The sequence below is a fragment of the Manis pentadactyla genome, chromosome 7 (genome assembly GCF_030020395.1).
Source record: "Manis pentadactyla isolate mManPen7 chromosome 7, mManPen7.hap1, whole genome shotgun sequence".
Classification (NCBI taxonomy): Eukaryota; Metazoa; Chordata; class Mammalia; order Pholidota; family Manidae; genus Manis; species Manis pentadactyla.
This window is the reverse complement of record NC_080025.1, coordinates 65,802,002-65,812,437: the sequence shown is the minus strand read 5'-3', so window position 1 is coordinate 65,812,437 and position 10,436 is coordinate 65,802,002. Positions and strand designations below refer to the sequence as shown.

General features: G+C 39.0%; 1 long non-coding RNA gene across 1 annotated transcript in view; it reads right to left on the bottom strand.

The window, feature by feature from the left end:
• LOC130684276 (uncharacterized) overlaps nucleotides 1-10,436 on the bottom strand; it is a 131,002-nt gene that overhangs the window by 43,326 nt on the left and 77,240 nt on the right. The window lies entirely within an intron of this gene.

The following is a 10,436-nucleotide window of genomic DNA, read 5'->3' as shown; positions in this document are numbered from 1 at the left end:
TACACAAAAGTTTTTAGTTACTGGTGTGAGGTCCAAATTAATTCACATTCTTGGGCATTTCTTGATTCTCATATTCTTTGTATTTTAAAGAGTTATTCACAGAGCACTCATAGAATTTGCTATAAATTGGGAAACAATCTACAATATTGTTTAATAGTATTTAAATGGACTTTTTAAAAAATGTATTTCAAAAAGAAATTTAACATTACTGCTATAACTGGAAAACCAGTTGTTTAAAGGAGACCTATTAAGAAATTGTCAAGGTGCGAAACTATTGTTGACTGGCGTAGGAAACTAGATAGAGAAAAATAGACTTGTTTTAGAAATATTTAGAAGGAGAAAAGGGAAGAACTTCATGTTTCACTTGTACTGAAAGAAAGGACAAAGTTTAGAATTCCCAGGGTTCTAAAGTTTAAGATGCTAGGGGCAAAGATGAGACAGGCAGTTCAGAGGAGAAAATGAAAGACTGCACTTCAAAAATATTGTGAATGAACTCTTGTACAATGCTCAGGATATAAAGATGAGAAGATATGGTTTCTGCTGCCTAAGAATATATATGCCATGATAATGATTCTCAACACTGACTCATTTAGAAACCCTTATTGGAATTTTTGTTGTGCTTTGTTTTGCTTTAAATACTGATACTCAGGACTCACTCTAATTAATTTAGAATCTCAGGTGTTCTGTGCAGCCAGCATTACACTTCTTGAGGGCATGTTAGACTACTGGTATGACAATCCTTATGTAGGTTTTTTCCGAATTATGCTTTATTAACCCTACTTATTGATTCAGTTTTCAACAAACCCTTTTGAACATGATTTTTGGAACATACCTTATGATTCCAACTCAATTGTAATCTTTTTGAAGACTACTTTTTAATATTTTACTTTTTTCTTTGAATCCAGATAAGATAGCTGACTAGCTGATAACAAAGTTTTCATTGGTTGTGATTGATGATCAGGACCAGTATTGGGACAACTTCTTTTTTTTTTTTTTTTTTTTTTAAATAATTATTTTTTATTGAAGGGTAGTTGACACAGTATTACATTACATGAGTTTCAAGTGTACAACACAGTGGTAGAACATTTATATACATAATTCTAGGTTCCAGCTATCACCCTACCAGGCTGTTACAATATCTTGACTATATTCCTTATGCTATACATTACATCCCGGTTACTAATTTATTTTACCATTGGAAGTCTGTCCTTTTTTTTTTTTTTTTTTTGTGAGGGCATCTCTCATATTTATTGATCAAATGGTTGTTAACGACAATAAAATTCTGTATAGGGGAGTCAATGCTCAATGCACAATCATTAATCCACCCCAAGCCTAATTTTTGTCAGTCTCCAATCTTCTGAGGCATAACAAACAAGTTTTTACATGTAGAACAAATTCTTACATAATGAATAAGTTACATAGTGAACAGTACAAGGGCAGTCATCACAGAAACTTTCCGTTTTGCTCATGCATTAAGAACTCTAAACAGTCAGTTCAAATATGAATACTCATTTGGTTTTTATACTTGATTTATATGTGGATACCACATTTCTCTATTATTATTATTTTTAATAAAATGCTGAAGTGGTAGGTAGATACAAGATAAAGGTAGAAAACATAGTTTAGTGTTGTAAGAGAGCAAATGTAGATGATCAGGTGTGTGCCTGTAGACTATGTGTTAATCCAAGCTAGACCAGGGCAATAAAACATCCACGTATGCAGAAGATTTCTCTCAGAACGGGGGGGTGAGGTTCTAAGCCTTACCTCTGTTGATCCCCAATTTCTCACCTGATGGCCCCCCTGCGACTGTGCCTGTCTTAGGTTGTTCCTCCCTTGAGGAATCTTACCCGTCTCTGGCTAACCAGTCATCTTCCAGGGCCACACAGGGAAATGTGAAGTTGGTAAGTGAGAGAGAAGCCTTATTGTTTGAAAAAGTTAGCTTTTTATTTCTTTGCATATTTATGCCCTGTGGCTTCTATGCCCAGCATTTGTCTTGAGGTATCTTTACCACTTGAAGGAGTTATGATACTCGGTAAATTTGATATGAGGCACGAATTCTATTTAAGGGTTGTAATTAGGAAGGAAGAAGAAAAGCTATAGAAGTAGCAGGCGGAAGAAAACATGGGAAGATTGATTATTTCTTTGATATATCTTCTTGTAGAGTAACTTCAGCATGTATAGGTTTTAAGCTACTACTTAAATTGCACACACACATTAACATAATAGGAGTATAGTTACATAACCAAAGCATATCTGTAATTACCAGCCATCTCCAGTGAAACCAAGAAAACCAGTTAGGCACCTTAGGCATTTGTGAAAACTTATCTATGATATGGTGGATATTGTCCAACTGAACTTGAACAGTCTGAGAGAAATCAGACAAATTAAAACAACCCATTCCTGGGGACTGTTCACATGCCATATGTTCTTTTAACAGTAAATAGTCTGTAGTTGTAAGATTTTGGAGCGCTACAATTTGCACTTCTCAAAATTCTTGGTTGAGTTCCAACAGTATAGATCCAGTCCAATTTTATTGTTTTACTGTATGCACAGGCCAGCTTAGATATCTCCTTCCTCATTCCCATGGCAAGTCCAGGAACTGGTGGGATGAGTGCATCTACAGCTGTAGCAATGCGTGGATCTTTGTTGGGGTTTTTTGATGATCATCTTCTGGCATGAGTCTTCCAGAGAGTGCTGATGTTGGAAGTTCTTTTTCATATCGTATCTTAGTTCATTTTCGGGGTAGCCCAATTAGGCTTTGATCCTCTGTATAAACACAAACAGACCCTTTGCCTACACTTTTATATGCCCTTTATACCCGTGTGTAGAACTCGTTGGAGGTTACCACACAGGAACTGCCCTTTTTTTTTTTTTGCTATCACTAATCTACACTTACATGACGAATATTATGTTTACTAGGCTCTCCCCTATACCAGGTCTCCCCTATAAACCCCTTTACAATCACTGTCCATCAGCATAGCAAAATGTTGTAGAATCACTACTTGCCTTCTCTGTGTTGTACAGCCCTCCCTTTTCTCCTACCCCCCCCATGCATGTTAATCTTAATACCCCCCTACTTCTCCCCCCCTTATCCCTCCCTACCCACCCATCCTCCCCAGTCCCTTTCCCTTTGGTACCTGTTAGTCCATTCTTGAGTTCTGTGATTCTGCTGCTGTTTTGTTCCTTCAGTTTTTCCTTTGTTCTTATATTCCACAGATAAGTGAAATCATTTGGTATTTCTCTTTCTCTGCTTGGCTTGTTTCACTGAGCATAATACCCTCCAGCTCCATCCATGTTGCTGCAAATGATTGGATTTGCCCTTTTCTTATGGCTGAGTAGTATTCCATTGTGTATATGTACCACATCTTCTTTATCCATTCATCTATTGATGGACATTTAGGTTGCTTCCAATTCTTGGCTATTGTAAATAGTGCTGCAATAAACATAGGGGTGCATCTGTCTTTCTCAAACTTGATTGCTGCGTTCTTAGGGTAAATTCCTAGGAGTGGAATTCCTGGGTCAAATGGTAAGTCTGTTTTGAGCATTTTGATGTACCTCCATACTGCTTTCCACAATGGTTGAACTAACTTACATTCCCACCAGCAGTGTAGGAGGGTTCCCCTTTCTCCACAGCCTCGCCAACATTTGTTGTTGTTTGTCTTTTGGATGGCAGCCATCCTTACTGGTGTGAGGTGATACCTCATTGTAGTTTTAATTTGCATTTCTCTGATAATTAGCGATGTGGAGCATCTTTTCATGTGTCTGTTGGCCATCTGTATTTCTTTTTTGGAGAACTGTCTGTTCAGTTCCTCTGCCCATTTTTTAATTGGGTTATTTGTTTTTTGTTTGTTGAGGCGTGTGAGCTCCTTATATATTCTGGATGTCAAGCCTTTATCGGATGTGTCATTTTCAAATATATTCTCCCATACTGTAGGGATCCTTCTTGTTCTATTGATGGTGTCTTTTGCTGTACAGAAGCTTTTCAGCTTAATATAGTCCCACTTACTCATTTTTGCTGTTGTTTTCCTTGCCCAGGGAGATATGTTCAAGAAGAGGTCACTCATGTTTATGTCTAAGAGGTTTTTGCCTATGTTTTCTTCCAAGAGTTTAATGGTTTCATGGCTTACATTCAGGTCTTTGATCCATTTTGAGTTTACTTTTGTATATGGGGTTAGACAATGGTCCAGTTTCATTCTCCTACATGTAGCTGTCCAGTTTTGCCAGCACCACCTGTTGAAGAGACTGTCATTTCGCCATTGTATGTCCATGGCCCCTTTATCAAATATTAATTGACCATACATGTCTGGGTTAATGTCTGGATTCTCTAGTCTGTTCCATTGGTCTGTGGCTCTGCTCTTGTGCCAGTACCAAATTGTCTTGATTACTATGGCTTTATAGTAGAGCTTGAAGTTGGGGAGTGAGATCCCCCCTACTTTATTCTTCTTTCTCAGGATTGCTTTGGCTATTCGGGGTCTTTGGTGTTTCCATATGAATTTTTGAATTATTTGTTCCAGTTCATTGAAGAATGTTGCTGGTAGTTTCATAGGGATTACATCAAATCTGTATATTGCTTTGGGCAGGATGGCCATTTTGACGATATTAATTCTTCCTAGCCACGAGCATGGGATGCGTTTCCATCTGTTAGTGTCCCCTTTAATTTCTCTTAAGAGTGACTTGTAGTTTTCAGAGTATAAGTCTTTCACTTCTTTGGTTAGGTTTATTCCTAGGTATTTTATTTTTTTTGATGCAATTGTGAATGGAGTTGTTTTCCTGATTTCTCTTTCTGTTGGTTCATTGTTAGTATATAGGAAAGCCACAGATTTCTGTGTGTTGATTTTGTATCCTGCAACTTTGCTGTATTCCGATATCAGTTCTAGTAGTTTTGGGGTGGAGTCTTTAGGGTTTTTTATGTACAGTATCATGTCATCTGCAAATAGTGACAGTTTAACTTCTTCACTACCAATATGGATTCCTTGTATTTCTTTATTTTGTCTGATTGCCGTGGCTAGGACTTCCAGTACTATGTTAAATAACAGTGGAGAGAGTGGGCATCCCTGTCTAGTTCCCGATCTCAGAGGAAATGCTTTCAGCTTCTCGCTGTTCAATATAATGTTGGCTGTGGGTTTATCATAGATGGCCTTTATTATGTTGAGGTACTTGCCCTCTATTCCCATTTTGCTGAGAGTTTTTAACATGAATGGATGTTGAACTTTGTCAAATGCTTTTTCAGCATCTATGGAGATGATCATGTGGTTTTTGTCTTTCTTTTTGTTGATGTGGTGGATGATGTTGATGGACTTTCGAATGTTGTACCATCCTTGCATCCCTGGGATGAATCCCACTTGGTCATGGTGTATGATCCTTTTGATGTATTTTTGAATTCGGTTTGCTAATATTTTGTTGAGTATTTTTGCATCTACGTTCATCAGGGATATTGGTCTGTAGTTTTCTTTTTTGGTGGGGTCTTTGCCTGGTTTTGGTATTAGGGTGATGTTAGCTTCATAGAATGAGTTTGGGAGTATCCCCTCCTCCTCTATTTTTTGGAAAACTTTAAAGAGAATGGGTATTATGTCTTCCCTGTATGTCTGATAAAATTCCGAGGTAAATCCATCTGGCCCGGGGGTTTTGTTCTTTGGTAGTTTTTTGATTACCTCTTCAATTTCGTTGCTGGTAATTGGTCTGTTTAGATTTTCTGTTTCTTCCTGGGTCAATCTTGGAAGGTTATTTTTTTCTAGGAAGTTGTCCATTTCTCCTAGGTTTCCCAGCTTGTTAGCATATAGGTTTTCATAGTATTCTCCAATAATTCTTTGCATTTCTGTGGGGTCCGTCGTGATTTTTCCTTTCTCGTTTCTGATACTGTTGATTTGTGTTGACTCTCTTTTCTTCTTAATAAGTCTGGCTAGAGGCTTATCTATTTTGTTTATTTTCTCGAAGAACCAGCTCTTGGTTTCATTGATTTTTGCTATTGTTTTATTCTTCTCAATTTTATTTATTTCTTCTCTGATCTTTATTATGTCCCTCCTTCTGCTGACCTTAGGCCTCATCTGTTCTTCTTTTTCCAATTTCGATAATTGTGACATTAGACCATTCATTTGGGATTGCTCTTCCTTTTTTAAATATGCTTGGATTGCTATATACTTTCCTCTTAAGACTGCTTTTGCTGTGTCCCACAGAAGTTGGGGCTTAGTGTTTTTGTTGTCATTTGTTTCCATATATTGCTGGATCTCCATTTTGATTTGGTCATTGATCCATTGATTATTTAGGAGCGTGTTGTTAAGCCTCCATGTGTTTGTGAGCCTCTTTGCTTTCTTTGTACAGTTTATTTCTAGTTTTATGCCTTTGTGGTCTGAAAAGTTGGTTGGTAGGATTTCAATCTTTTGGAATTTTCTGAGGCTCTTTTTGTGGCCTAGTATGTGGTCTATTCTGGAGAATGTTCCATGTGCACTTGAGAAGAATGTATATCCCGCTGCTTTTGGATGTAGAGTTCTATAGATGTCTATTAGGTCCATCTGCTCTACTGTGTTGTTCAGTGCTTCCGTGTCCTTACTTATTTTCTGCCCAGTGGATCTATCCTTTGGGGTGAGTGGTGTGTTGAAGTCTCCTAGAATGAATGCATTGCAGTCTATATCCCCCTTTAGTTCTGTTAGTATTTGTTTCACATATGCTGGTGCTCCTGTGTTGGGTGCATATATATTTAGAATGGTTATATCCTCTTGTTTGACTGAGCCCTTTATCATTATGTAGTGTCCTTCTTTATCTCTTGTTACTTTCTTTGTTTTGAAGTCTATTTTGTCTGATATTAGTACTGCAACCCCTGCTTTCTTCTCACTGTTGTTTGCTTGAAATATGTTTTTCCATCCCTTGACTTTTAGTCTGTACATGTCTTTGGGTTTGAGGTGAGTTTCTTGTAAGCAGCATATAGATGGGTCTTGCTTTTTTATCCATTCTGTTACTCTGTGTCTTTTGATTGGTGCATTCAACCCATTAACATTTAGGGTGACTATTGAAAGATATGTACTTATTGCCATTGCAGGCTTTAAATTCGTGGTTACCAAAGGTTGAAGGTTAGCCTCTTTAGTATCTTACTGCCTAACTTAGCTCGCTTATTGAGCTGTTATATACACTGTCTGGAGATTCTTTTCTTCTCTCCCTTCTTGTTCCTCCTCCTCGATTCTTCATATGTTGGGTGTTTTGTGCTGTGCTCCTTCTAGGAGTGCTCCCATCTAGAGCAGTCCCTGTAAGATGTTCTGTAGAGGTGGTTTGTGGAAAGCAAATTCCCTCAGCTTTTGTTTGTCTGGGAATTGTTTAATCCCACCGTCATATTTGAATGATAGTCGTGCTGGATCCAGTATCCTTGGTTCAAGGCCCTTCTGTTTCATTGTATTAAATATATCATGCCATTCTCTTCTGGCCTGTAGGGTTTCTGTTGAGAAATCTGACGTTAGCCTGATGGGTTTCCCTTTATAGGTGACCTTTTTCTCTCTAGCTGCCTTTAACACTCTTTCCTTGTCCTTGATCTTTGCCATTTTAATTATTATGTGTCTTGGTGTTGCCCTTCTTGGATCCTTTCTGTTGGGGGTTCTGTGTATTTCCGTGGTCTGTTTGATTACTTCCTCCCCCAGTGTGGGGAAGTTTTCAGCAATTATTTCTTCTAAGATACTTTCCATCTCTTTTCCTCTCTCTTCTTCTTCTGGGACCCCTATAATACGGATATTGTTCCTTTTAGATTGGTCATACAGTTCTCTTAATATTGTTTCATTCCTGGAGATCCTTTTGTCTCTCTCTATGTCAGCTTCTATGCGTTCCTGTTCTCTGATTTCAATTCCATCAATGGCCTCTTGCATTCTATCCATTCTGCTTATAAACCCTTCCAGAGTTTGTTTCATTTCTGCGATCTCCTTTCTGGCATCTGTGATCTCTTTCCGGACTTCATCCCATTTCTCTTGCGTATTTCTCTGCATCTCTGTCAGCATGTTTATGATTCTTATTTTGAATTCTTTGTCAGGAAGACTGGTTAGGTCTGTCTCCTTCTCTGGTGTTGTCTCTGTGATCTTTGTCTGCCTGTAGCTTTGCCTTTTCATGGTGATAGGAATAGTCTGCAGAACTGGGACGAGTGACGGCTGGAAGGACTTCCTTTCTTGTTGGTTTGTGGCCCTCCTCTCCTGGGAGAACAGCGGCCTCTAGTGGCTTGTGCTGCGCAGCTGCGCGCAGACTGGGTTTCTGCTTCCTGCCCTGCTGCTATGGAGTTAATCTCCGCTGTTGCCGTGGGCGTGGCCTGGCTCTGGCAGCTACTCCAAAATGGTGGAGTCGCGTTGGAGCAGGAGCGGCTGGGAGGCTATTTATCTCCGTAAGGGGCCTCCCTGCTCCCTGCAGCCCAGGGGTTAGGGTGCCCAGAGAGCCCGGATTCCCTACCTCTGGATTAAGTGACCCGCCCTGCCCCTTTAAGACTTCCAAAAAGCACCCGCCAAAACAAAACAACGACCATAAAAAAAAAAAGAAAAAAAAATTTTTTTAATTAAAAAAAAAAAAGGTGGTCGTTCGTTTTTCTTTATTCTCCGGTGCCAGCCTCAGGCCTCTGCTCACTGGTCTTTCTGCCCTGTTTCCCTAGTATTGGGGTCCCTGTCCCTTTAAGACTTCCAAAAAGCGCTCGCCAAAACAAAGCAGCAAAAAAGCAAAAAAAAAAAATGGTCGCGCGCTTTTCTTATGTCCTCTGTCGCCCAGCCTCCAGTGCCTGCTTACTGTTCTTGCTGCCCTGTTTTCCCAGTATCGAGGGCCCTGCACTCTGGCCCGGATGGCTGGGGCTGGGTGTTCGGCAGCCCTGGGCTCCGTCTCCCTCCCGCTCTGCCTGCTCTTCTCCCGCCAGGAGCTGGGGGGAGGGGCACTCGGCTCCCGCGGGGCCGGGTCTTGTATCTTACCCCCTTCGCGAGGCGCTGGGTTCTGTCAGGTGTGGATGTGGTCTGGATATTGTCCTGTGTCCTCTGGTCTTTATTCTAGGAAGGGTTGTCTTTGTTATATTTTCATAGATATATGTTGTTTTGGGAGGAGATTTCCGCTGCTCTACTCACGCCGCCATCTTCCGCCCCTCTGGGACAACTTCTATGATAGGAGATTCTATTTCTATTTAAGTCATATTAATGTTATCGAATGTTTCATATAGTTGAAACACATATTTCTATAAATATTATCAGAGAATTTTGTCAATCAGGTTCATTCTTATGGCAAATGATACTGCAAGTCCAAATAAAATTAGGAAACGGTATTGACAATTTGGTTTCTATACATATTGTATTTTATTAAATAATGGCTATTCCTTAATAAAATGAAAAGCTAATCAAAAATTTAAAAACCCACTTAAAAGGCAGATATTTCAGATTGATTTTAGACAACTGGTCTGGCATAGTCTACAGAACCTCCAAGAAATCTGAGGCAAAAGAGACCATGTGTGATACATGGTAGAGATTCCAGGCTCTGCAGCCAGATTGCCTGGGTCCACATCCCATCTCTCCAACTTGGGCATGTTATATAACATCTCTAACTTTCTATTCCTTGTCTGTATGCATTTATTATTGACTCAGTATTTATATACAAAAACAATGATAATAATCACGAATACTTGCTCAGACTCTACTTATCTCACAAGCTCAATCATCTGATGCAGATGATTTCAGGAGTGCCTATAGAAATTTGGCATCAAGAGGATTCCTAAAGTGTGAGGAATATTGCCAGTGGTTCATATTTTTCACTCTGCTGGGCACTAGGGACACAATGATGACAATGATAAGAAATACAAACAGCACATGCTGTAGGAGAGCAGAGGGAAAAAAGGGAAAACAATTCATCCAAAAAGTAATGTAAATAAACATATTATTGCTAACTCTAAGAAAAACATTTTGCGATAAAAGATCTTAGTAATAAGGAACAGAAGATGAAGAGGAGAACAAGGCCTCACAGAAACAAAAGTGGGTTTAGTGACTGAGCTGTGAAGAAGGTAGATGGAAGATCCAAAATGTCCTGAATGTCTTAATCCAAATCTTGGAAACAATTCAACAGACCAATATCCCTGATGAATACAAATGCAAAAATTCCTAACAAAGTGTAAGCAAACTGAATTTAAGATCACATTAAAAACAATTATACACCAATCAAGGGAGATTTATCTTTGGGATGCAAAGATACCTAGGGTGCAAACATACACAAACCAATAAATGTAATACATCACATTAATAGAATGAAAGATAATCACATGAACATCTCAATAGATGAAGAAAAGGCATTATAAAATATAACATCCTTTCATGATAGAAACCTTTGATATTGCATAAAGAAGGAACATACCTCAACAGAATGAAGGCCATAAATGACAAACCACAGCTAACATTACACTCAGTGGGGAGCAAATTTAAACTTTTCCTCTAAGGTCAGGAACAAGAGAAAGG